Source organism: Hyla sarda, chromosome 10 (genome assembly GCF_029499605.1).
Source record: "Hyla sarda isolate aHylSar1 chromosome 10, aHylSar1.hap1, whole genome shotgun sequence".
NCBI classification, from domain to species: Eukaryota; Metazoa; Chordata; class Amphibia; order Anura; family Hylidae; genus Hyla; species Hyla sarda.
The window spans coordinates 11,315,757-11,327,259 of record NC_079198.1 but is presented as its reverse complement, the minus strand read 5'-3'; the positions used below and the strand labels follow the sequence as shown (position 1 = coordinate 11,327,259).

General features: G+C 42.3%; 1 protein-coding gene across 1 annotated transcript in view; it reads left to right on the top strand.

The window, feature by feature from the left end:
* Positions 1-11,503, top strand: part of LOC130293701 (sialic acid-binding Ig-like lectin 13) — a 64,360-nt gene that overhangs the window by 1,266 nt on the left and 51,591 nt on the right. Inside the window, exons 2-7 of the mRNA XM_056542712.1 lie at positions 309-431; positions 1,438-1,493; positions 2,805-2,874; positions 4,427-4,549; positions 5,556-5,611; positions 6,923-6,992. The gene's annotated coding sequence lies outside the window, so the exon portion shown is untranslated. The remainder of the gene's footprint in view (positions 1-308; positions 432-1,437; positions 1,494-2,804; positions 2,875-4,426; positions 4,550-5,555; positions 5,612-6,922; positions 6,993-11,503) is intronic.

Below are 11,503 nucleotides of genomic sequence, written 5' to 3'. Positions count from 1 at the left end.
CTCTAGAAAATCCCAACTCGCCCAAAAAGTTTATAGAACAATACAAATCCTGTAAAATAGTGGAGGAAATACATGGTTAGTATCATCCAATAGCAGACTGTATAAAAAAAAAAAACTCTACCTATTAGGTATACATGAAACATAGGTGATATATTTTACCCATAAGCCCTTTTTTTCTGCCCTGGGACTATATGCCTCTGTATAATACTGTAATGAGTTATTCTAGTAGTCTAATAGTGGGGGTTCTAGTTTTTCCAGTCAATGACCTGTAGATCTACTGATGATAGAAGTCACAGGTATCTCTATAGCTTGCAGGTCTTTGGATTCCAACGTCATTGCTGGGATGGTTGCTGGTAACGTGGTCATCCTGGTCCTGATTATTTTGGGGACTTGCTGCTTTCTGAAGAGACACGTGGAGAAAAGACCACCAGGTAATGTAAACTCTGCCGTCATCCGGAATACCCCATAACAACTAATAGTTGGTATAAAGCTAGAACACATATCAAACGTGATCGAATGACCTGAGGCCATGTGGTCAATATGAGGCACTCTCACACTGCCTGGTCTAAGCTTACACTTTTAAAGTACTAGATAGTTGTGAATAAAATCTGTTTCACCACTAGGATGGAGCAATACAGTAAGGAATTGTTTGCCTCATTTATGGGGCAGTTGGCCTCAGCCTTATGTCTTTTTTTGCCTACATATTAGGGTATTTGGATGATGGACTCTTGTCTTTTTATCAACCATATTCAATGGGGTTTTGGGGGTGTCCACCTGTATCCCTGTGGTTCCTTACCCTTGTTACATATTTGCGCTCGGCAGGCCGATCCCGAGCCTCCACTATCTGGGAGCTGGGGTACATATCTGTGTGGAGTTCCATTGGGAACATCTCTGAATGATTAATAAGACTGGCACAAAGCTAACTTGAAACAAACTTTGCATTTCATAAAGGAAACCATACATAACAACAGTAAGATATAGTATAGCACAAAAAAACAGACAAATGCAAGGTGCCCTATTGTGGGGCAGGAAAGAAGCAATTAAAGCTTACCCTTGCACAGGCTGCGCTAGCATATTCCTCTCAGCCACTACAGCTCTATTGGGGCCAGATCCTGGTAAGCTGCTTCCTCTCTCTTTTCTGGCTCTGCTGGAACTGAAGACAAATCCAAGATGGCCACTAGCACATGTGTACAAAACTCCTCCTTCCCCAACTTTAATCACTGCTCAGTTAATTTGCCTTTTGCAATTCGTCACCTACTGGACACTTCATATAACTGCAGGATACACAAAAAAATCCCAAGAGGTTACTTTTATAAACTATGTAATGTAGCACATCCAAAATATATTCAGAATAATAGAATTTTTTAATTTGTGTGACTTTTTCTATAAGACCTTTGTATACTAATGCGAAGACGTGGCATGTACTTTACTTTCTAGGGAATCAATCTCAAAGCCAAGATTCTAGAAAACAGCGAACAGAAAATACTTATCAGGTATAATAACTGTAAAATAACAAACATTTTTACATAATAATCAAATATTTATTACATTTAAAGTTTTTTTTTTCATCTGATTCAGAGTTCTCTTGCTTCCTTTTTTTCCTTGGAAACTTAATGGGGTACTCTGGCGGAAAACATCTTATCCCCTATCCAAAGCATAGGGGATAAGATGCCTGATCTTGGGGGTCCCACCGCTGGGGACCACCACGAACTCCGAGCCAGCAGCGGCGGCATCTGGAACATGGAAGCTTGGAGCTTCCATGTTCGGGACACGACGCTACGCCCCCTCCATTCATGTCTATAGGACGGGGCGTGACGGATACTTAGTAGCCGTTACGCCTCCTCCAATAGACATGAATGGAGGGGGCGTAGCGGCTGTAGTCACCAGTCATTCGACACAGAGAGGGGTACGCTCTGTGCATGGATGACAGGGGTGCCACGTCAGAGATCCTTTGGATAGGGGATAAGATGTTTTTCACCAAAGTACCCCTTTAAAGCGAAATGAATTTGTTAAAATGTGACGTCTTATACTGTATTTACCTACGATATAAGAGGAACGATGTTACATATGGAATCGGACACTAGTCATGTGATCAAGTAGAGCAGCGTTGCCCAACCAAAGTGCACAGCATGCCGGAAGTCGTAGTTTTGCAACACCCACTGGTTGGGAGACACTAATATAGAGTTAGGCCCCCGTTACAAGCAGGGATTTTTGCGGCATTGCAGTGGCCAGCGGCCCCGACTCATCAGTGGAACCACTCGGAAATGCATAATTTCCATAGACGGCAATGCATTTCTGAGCAGATTCCGCAGAAAGAATTGACATGTCAGAGGACGGAATTTTAATTTTGAGCACTGAATTTTTCCTCCGGATTCTGCTTTGAAATTCCGCCCTGTAACTGGGGACTAACGCTATACTAAAGAAAAATATTTATAAATTAATCATCTCATAATTTTTAATTAGAGGACGGCATTATTCTTCTGAAGTTCAATCATTCTGCTACCTACAATGCTGTCCTGAGTCATTCAAACTTACCAAAGTTGTCCTAAGTGTACACCAACATCTATATGGCCTCTAAAAACCCAAAAAAGTTATACAAAAAGAAAGGCTGTTAGGCATATTGCAGCTACATAGCCCATTGTCACTCAAAAGACATTGGGAAATACTACAGCATGTTTCTTGTGGCCACCAGAAGCTTCATCAGGGGCTTTACATAGGAGTATCTTCTATATTGCATACAGTAAGATGACCCACAGTGGGGTGGAGTCTAATCCTGTCTCTTTTTATGAACTTATCTCTTGAAGGGCTTAATAGGACAGAAGAACGACATCTACTACAGCATAAGGACCCAATGAAGATACAGGGAGATATATTGTAAATAGATCACGGGATACAATCCCATCAAAAATAAAATCGTTACATTTCAAATGTTATCCCTGTTATTTCATGAACCTGTTATATAGTGTAAAAAATGTTGCCGACATACAGTATATCTAATTATATAACTAAAATAATACTGAAGGACTCCAGAGGAATAGTGGAAAACGTGGGTTGCGTTTCTTCCATCTTAAGCATCATGGCTGCCGAAAAATGAGTACAAATGTCATTAAAAATATATATTTTGTTTCCTACATTTTTTTCCATCCCTACTGTATCTTTTTTTTTTTTTCTGGTAACCTACAAAATTTAATTGAAAAATAAAAAAGCTAACTCCATCCCTATTTTGGATAAGTAAAAAAAATGAATAAAAACCATCTGCAAAAACGCCAATGTTGAAACCCACATGGCTTTTTTTTTTGGGGGGGGGGGGGGGGGGGGGGGGCATTTTTTCACTCCCATAGACTACTATGGGAGAAAAATGCCAAGATTTTGCTGAATAAACCCCAAAGTCTCAACAAGATGTCGTTTTTGAAAAACTGCCAGGGTGCCAAAATAGCTGAAAAATTACAAAAGGATTAAGAAAAAATAAAAAAAAAGAAACGCAAAACTGAAAAATGGCAAGTGGATATGGCATTTTGCAGTTCCCTATTGATCTGCAGCTAACATCTGGCCGCTGCGTTTTTTCACACAAAAAATGCTGTGCGGCAGAATAAGCTTTTTTGGGGCATTTTTGGGTGAAAAACCTTAGTGGAATTCCAGCCTTACCCCTATAGTGCCTGATTAACTAGCAAAACTGTTTAACCCCTTAACGACGCCGGATGTAAATGTACGTCCTGGTGATTTGGTACTTAACGCACCAGGATGTACATTTACGTCCTATACATAACCGCGAGCATCGGAGCGATGCTTGGGTCATGCATAGCAGGTCCCGGCTGCTGATAGCAGCCAGGGACCCACCGGTAATGGCGGACATCCGCGATCGCGCGGATGTCCGCCATTAACCCCTCAGATGCCGTGATCAAAACAGTAGTAGCAGTAGAAGTAGTAACCTAATAAAAACCATAGGAGCAGTAGTAATAGTAAAAACAGTAGTAGCAGTAGAAAGAATAGCAGAAGTCGTAGTAGTAGTAGGAGTAATCTGATTAAAACAGTATTAGTTGTAACTTTAGATGCCTTCAGATATACTACTGTAGTTCCATAAGTAACTAAATATGTCACTGTCTCAGAACCTTCAAGGACTCTAGAAAATCCCAACTCGCCCAAAAAGTTTATAGAACAATACAAATCCTGTAAAATAGTGGAGGAAATACATGGTTAGTATCATCCAATAGCAGACTGTATAAAAAAAAAAAACTCTACCTATTAGGTATACATGAAACATAGGTGATATATTTTACCCATAAGCCCTTTTTTTCTGCCCTGGGACTATATGCCTCTGTATAATACTGTAATGAGTTATTCTAGTAGTCTAATAGTGGGGGTTCTAGTTTTTCCAGTCAATGACCTGTAGATCTACTGATGATAGAAGTCACAGGTATCTCTATAGCTTGCAGGTCTTTGGATTCCAACGTCATTGCTGGGATGGTTGCTGGTAACGTGGTCATCCTGGTCCTGATTATTTTGGGGACTTGCTGCTTTCTGAAGAGACACGTGGAGAAAAGACCACCAGGTAATGTAAACTCTGCCGTCATCCGGAATACCCCATAACAACTAATAGTTGGTATAAAGCTAGAACACATATCAAACGTGATCGAATGACCTGAGGCCATGTGGTCAATATGAGGCACTCTCACACTGCCTGGTCTAAGCTTACACTTTTAAAGTACTAGATAGTTGTGAATAAAATCTGTTTCACCACTAGGATGGAGCAATACAGTAAGGAATTGTTTGCCTCATTTATGGGGCAGTTGGCCTCAGCCTTATGTCTTTTTTTGCCTACATATTAGGGTATTTGGATGATGGACTCTTGTCTTTTTATCAACCATATTCAATGGGGTTTTGGGGGTGTCCACCTGTATCCTTGTGGTTCCTTACCCTTGTTACATATTTGCGCTCGGCAGGCCGATCCCGAGCCTCCACTATCTGGGAGCTGGGGTACATATCTGTGTGGAGTTCCATTGGGAACATCTCTGAATGATTAATAAGACTGGCACAAAGCTAACTTGAAACAAACTTTGCATTTCATAAAGGAAACCATACATAACAACAGTAAGATATAGTATAGCACAAAAAAACAGACAAATGCAAGGTGCCCTATTGTGGGGCAGGAAAGAAGCAATTAAAGCTTACCCTTGCACAGGCTGCGCTAGCATATTCCTCTCAGCCACTACAGCACTATTGGGGCCAGATCCTGGTAAGCTGCTTCCTCTCTCTTTTCTGGCTCTGCTGGAACTGAAGACAAATCCAAGATGGCCACTAGCACATGTGTACAAAACTCCTCCTTCCCCAACTTTAATCACTGCTCAGTTAATTTGCCTTTTGCAATTCGTCACCTACTGGACACTTCATATAACTGCAGGATACACAAAAAAATCCCAAGAGGTTACAATTATAAACTATGTAATGCAGCACATCCAAAATATATTCAGAATAATAGAATTTTTTAATTTGTGTGACTTTTTCTATAAGACCTTTGTATACTAATGCGAAGACGTGGCATGTACTTTACTTTCTAGGGAATCAATCTCAAAGCCAAGATTCTAGAAAACAGCGAACAGAAAGTACTTATCAGGTATAATAACTGTAAAATAACAATCATTTTTACATAATAATCAAATATTTATTACATTTAAAGTTTTTTTTTCCATCTGATTCAGAGTTCTCTTGCTTCCTTTTTTTCCTTGGAAACTTAATGGGGTACTCTGGCGGAAAACATCTTATTACCTATCCAAAACATAGGGGATAAGATACCTGATCTTGGGGGTCCCACCGCTGCGGACCACCACGAACTCCGAGCCAGCAGCGGCGGCATCTGGAACATGGAAGCTTGGAGCTTCCATGTTCGGGACATGACGCTACGCCCCCTCCATTCATGTCTATAGGACGGGGCGTGACGGATACTTAGTAGCCGTTACGCCTCCTCCAATAGACATGAATGGAGGGGGCGTAGCGGCTGTAGTCACCAGTCATTCGACACAGAGAGGGGTACACTCTGTGCATGGATGACCGGGGTGCCACGTCAGAGATCCTTTGGATAGGGGATAAGATGTTTTTCACCAAAGTACCCCTTTAAAGCGAAATGAATTTGTTAAAATGTGACGTCTTATACTGTATGTACCTACGATATAAGAGGAACGATGTTACATATGGAATCGGACACTAGTCATGTGATCAAGTAGAGCAGCGTTGCCCAACCAAAGTGCACAGCATGCCGGAAGTCGTAGTTTTGCAACACCCACTGGTTGGGAGACACTAATATAGAGTTAGGCCCCCGTTACAAGCAGGGATTTTTGCGGCATTGCAGTGGCCAGCGGCCCCGACTCATCAGTGGAACCACTCGGAAATGCATAATTTCCATAGACGGCAATGCATTTCTGAGCAGATTCCGCAGAAAGAATTGACATGTCAGAGGACGGAATTTTAATTTTGAGCACTGAATTTTTCCTCCGGATTCTGCTTTGAAATTCCGCCCTGTAACTGGGGACTAACGCTATACTAAAGAAAAATATTTATAAATTAATCATCTCATAATTTTTAATTAGAGGACGGCATTATTCTTCTGAAGTTCAATCATTCTGCTACCTACAATGCTGTCCTGAGTCATTCAAACCTACCAAAGTTGTCCTAAGTGTACACCAACATCTATATGGCCTCTAAAAACCCAAAAAAGTTATACAAAAAGAAAGGCTGTTAGGCATATTGCAGCTACATAGCCCATTGTCACTCAAAAGACATTGGGAAATACTACAGCATGTTTCTTGTGGCCACCAGAAGCTTCATCAGGGGCTTTACATAGGAGTATCTTCTATATTGCATACAGTAAGATGACCCACAGTGGGGTGGAGTCTAATCCTGTCTCTTTTTATGAACTTATCTCTTAAAGGGCTTAATAGGACAGAAGAACGACATCTACTACAGCATAAGGACCCAATGAAGATACAGGGAGATATATTGTAAATAGATCACGGGATACAATCCCATCAAAAATAAAATCGTTACATTTCAAATGTTATCCCTGTTATTTCATGAACCTGTTATATAGTGTAAAAAATGTTGCCGACATACAGTATATCTAATTATGTAACTAAAATAATACTGAAGGACTCCAGAGGAATAGTGGAAAACGTGGGTTGCGTTTCTTCCATCTTAAGCATCATGGCTGCCGAAAAATGAGTACAAATGTCATTTAAAATATATATTTTGTTTCCTACATTTTTTTCCATCCCTACTGTATCTTTTTTTTTTTTTCTGGTAACCTACAAAATTTAATTGAAAAATAAAAAAGCTAACTCCATCCCTATTTTGGATAAGTAAAAAAAATGAATAAAAACCATCTGCAAAAACGCCAATGTTGAAACCCACATGGCTTTTTTTTTTGGGGGGGGGGGGGGGGCATTTTTTCACTCCCATAGACTACTATGGGAGAAAAATGCCAAGATTTTGCTGAATAAACCCCAAAGTCTCAACAAGATGTCGTTTTTGAAAAACTGCCAGGGTGCCAAAATAGCTGAAAAATTACAAAAGGATTAAGAAAAAATAAAAAAAAAGAAACGCAAAACTGAAAAATGGCAAGTGGATATGGCATTTTGCAGTTCCCTATTGATCTGCAGCTAACATCTGGCCGCTGCGTTTTTTCACACAAAAAATGCTGTGCGGCAGAATAAGCTTTTTTGGGGCATTTTTGGGTGAAAAACCTTAGTGGAATTCCAGCCTTACCCCTATAGTGCCTGATTAACTAGCAAAACTGTTTAACCCCTTAACGACGCCGGATGTAAATGTACGTCCTGGTGATTTGGTACTTAACGCACCAGGACGTACATTTACGTCCTATACATAACCGCGAGCATCGGAGCGATGCTTGGGTCATGCACGGCAGGTCCCGGCTGCTGATAGCAGCCAGGGACCCACCGGTAATGGCGGACATCCGCGATCGTGCGGATGTCCGCCATTAACCCCTCAGATGCCGTGATCAAAACAGATCACGGCATCTGCAGCATTGCGGACACTAAAATGGATGATCGGATCGCCCGCAGCGCTGCCATGGCGATCCGATCATCCAGCATGGCAGCCGGAGGTCCCCTCACCTGCCTCCGCTGCCTTCCACGGGTCTTCTGCTCTGGTCTGCGATCGAGAAGACCAGAGCAGAAGATCAACGATAATACTGATCAGTGCTATGTCCTATGCATAGCACTGAACAGTATTAGCAATTGAATGATTGCCATAAATAGTCCCCTACCTGCTTCCTCGGCATCCGATTGGCGATTGACTTTTCCATGTCTGAGCTCCAGGCAGGAGAAGTCGAGCCCTGATAACACTGATCATCCGCATGTAGTTCTATGCCGATGCTTAGTGCTAGGAATCAATGTAATGCATCTTATCGCCACTAGAGGGGGTTATAACATAGCAAAAGAAAAAAAAAAAGTTACTTATGATTAATTAACCCCTTCCCTGATAAAAGTAAGAATCACCCCCCTTTTCCCATTAAAAAGAAAAAAAAAACACCTGTGTAAATAAAAATAAACATATGTGGTATCACCGTGTACGGAAATGTCCGAACTATAAAAATATATTGTTAATTAAACCGCACGGTCAATGATCAAAAAGTCCGATCAAAACAAAAATGGTGCGGACAAAGACTTCAGATTATGGTGCAAAAAAAAGATTTTTTCCTAGAGGTACGACAAAATCAAACCTATATAAGTAGGGTATCACTTTAACCGTATGGACCTACAGAATAAAGATAAGGTGTAATTTTTACGAAAAAATGCTTTGTGTAGAAACTGAAGCCACCAAAATTTACAAATTGCATTTTTTCTTCCATTTTGTTGCACAATTAATTTTTTTTCCATTTCATTGGATTTTTTGGTAAAATGGATAATGTCACTGCAGACTAGAATTGGTGGTGCAAAAAATAAGCAATAATATAGAATTTTAGGTGCAAAATTAAAAAGGGTTATGATTTTTTAAAGGTAAGGAGGAAATAAATGCAAAAATGGAAAAACCCTGTGTCCTTAAAGGGTTAAAGGGGTACTCCGCCCTTAGAAATCTTATCCCCTATCCAAAGGATCGTGGGGGTCCTGCCGCTGGGGACCCCCGTGCTCTTGCACACAGCACCCCGTTACAATCAGTCCCCGGAGCATGTTTGCTCCGGGTCTGATGACTGGCGATTACGGGGCCGGAGCATTATGACATCACGGTCCCGCCCCCTCAATGCAAGCCTATGGGAGGGGGCATCACGCTCCGCCCCCTCAATGCAAGCCTATAGGAGGGGTCGTGTCACGCCCCCTCCCATGGGCTTGCATTGAGGGGGCGGAGCGTGACGTCACACGGGGGCATTGCCGTGATGTCACAATGCTCCGGCCCCGTAATCGCCAGTCATCAGACCCGGAGCAAACATGCTCCGGGGACTGATTGTAACAGGGTGCTGTGTGCAAGATCACGGGGGTCCCCAGTGGCGGGACCCCCGCAATCAGGCATCTTATCCCCTATCCTATGGATAAGATGCCTGATTGGATAAGATGCCCATAGGGGATAAGATGCCTGATTGCGGGGGGTCCCGCTGCTGGGGACCCCCGTGATCTTGCATGCAGCACCCCTTTACCATCAATCCCTGGAGCATGTTTGCTTCAGGTCTGATGACTGGCGATCACGGGGTCGGAGCATTGTGATGTCACGGCTCTGCCTTGGTGGGACATCATGCTCCGCCACCTCAATGCAAGCCTATGGGAGGGGGTGTTACAGCTGCCACGCCCCCTCCCATAGGCTTGCATTGAGGGGCGGAGCCGTGACATCACAATGTTCCGGCCCTGTGATTGCCAGTCATCAGACCCGGAGCGAACATGCTCCGGGGACTGATTGTAACGGGGTGCTGCGTGCAAGATCACGGGGGTCCCCAGCGGCGGACATCCGGGACCTGGGGACGTGACGTCACGCCACACCCCCTCCATTCATGTCTATGGGAGGGGGCGTGATGGTTGTGGGCACACCCTTTGTGGGCACACCCTTTGTAGGATTTTCAGAGTAAAGTGGATAGTTGGTAGGGTTTTTTTTTGATTTTTTTGTCTGAAATTCTGGCGCAGAACACATGAAACACAAATAACGCTACAAAATCTACTTGGAAAAGCCTTAGTAAATGAGGCCCAATGAGTAAGAATCTCTGTGGAATTTCAAAACTCTATAGGGGATATTTATCAAAATCTGTCCAGAGAAAAAGTTTTATTTTATAGGTTAAGCGGTGTTGGATAACTAGCTGATCAGCAGGGAGACCCAGGGGGGTCGGGCCCCAAAAATCAACTAGTTTTCTTTTCTTTCTTTTTTTTAAATAAAAAATAAAATAGATAACAAGGATTTTCCGGTTGTTTTTATTATAATAACGTTTCTGTTTTACAGCATCCATTGCTATGCAGTGGCTAGCCCTCACACCCTTATTATTACTTCAGTACCTAACACCATCAGGGGTACAAGGAAGAGTTGAGTAATGGCAGGCATCAAGCATGGCATCATTAGCCTGGGAAGTCTATGGCCTTTTGCATCCTGGTAGTACTAAGCTACTGCTGCTTGGTTTCTATATGGCTGGTTATTGAAAACAGGAGGAGTCCATGTTTATTATAATGAATAAATACAGCAGCCTAGTATTACCATGGTGGGGAGCTTCATGGATTTTTGACCCTTCCCATCTTAATAACACCAGCCTGCTGCCTCCCCAGACATAAAGCATTATTTCAGGGGTAATAATAGTAAGAATTAATAATTAAATGTTATTGCTAGCTGAAGTAATTTATTGCTCAGTTGCATACTTATTTCTCCTCTGTGTAGTGTTGCCTCTGCTTGCTGGTACAGGGTTTCCTGAGCAACAGCAGACTGTTTCTCGCCGGTATAAGAAGCGCTGTGAGAGCGTGAAACAGTCTGTCCCGGTTACGTCCCCCACTTCCACACCTACACCTGCTTGACATGTCCGGCACTTCTGAATAAAGATCCGTTGGATAATGAGTGCAGTCCTGTCTTCTTTTCTGTTTAATTGATCCTTGCTGCCGGATCTATGCACCACCGCTACCAACGTTAGACTTGGGGTCTTCTGTGCTCTCCACTGCAATACATGTTTAGTCCTAGTCCTGTTCGTGCTGGACCATCTGTTTCCTTTTATTGACTATATACTGTACTAATGCCAACTCCTACCACCATACCACCAGGAATATCAGACGCTGCCAAGATCCAGTGTATTAATTGAACATTATTTATTAAATAAAAATATACTAACACAAAACTTGTTAGGCAGCATAGATTCCCCGGGTCAAGCGCAGAGTGTCCAGCCGATTAACAGTAAGATGGGAATGCATAAAGCATGCCTGACTTACTGTCCTTGAGCTATGCTAATAGAATAGGGCACCATGGAAAGGATATCTGGAAAAGTCTTGAAAAGGAGAGAGGAAGGTTTGAATTATGGAGAATATACATTGGCTTTATT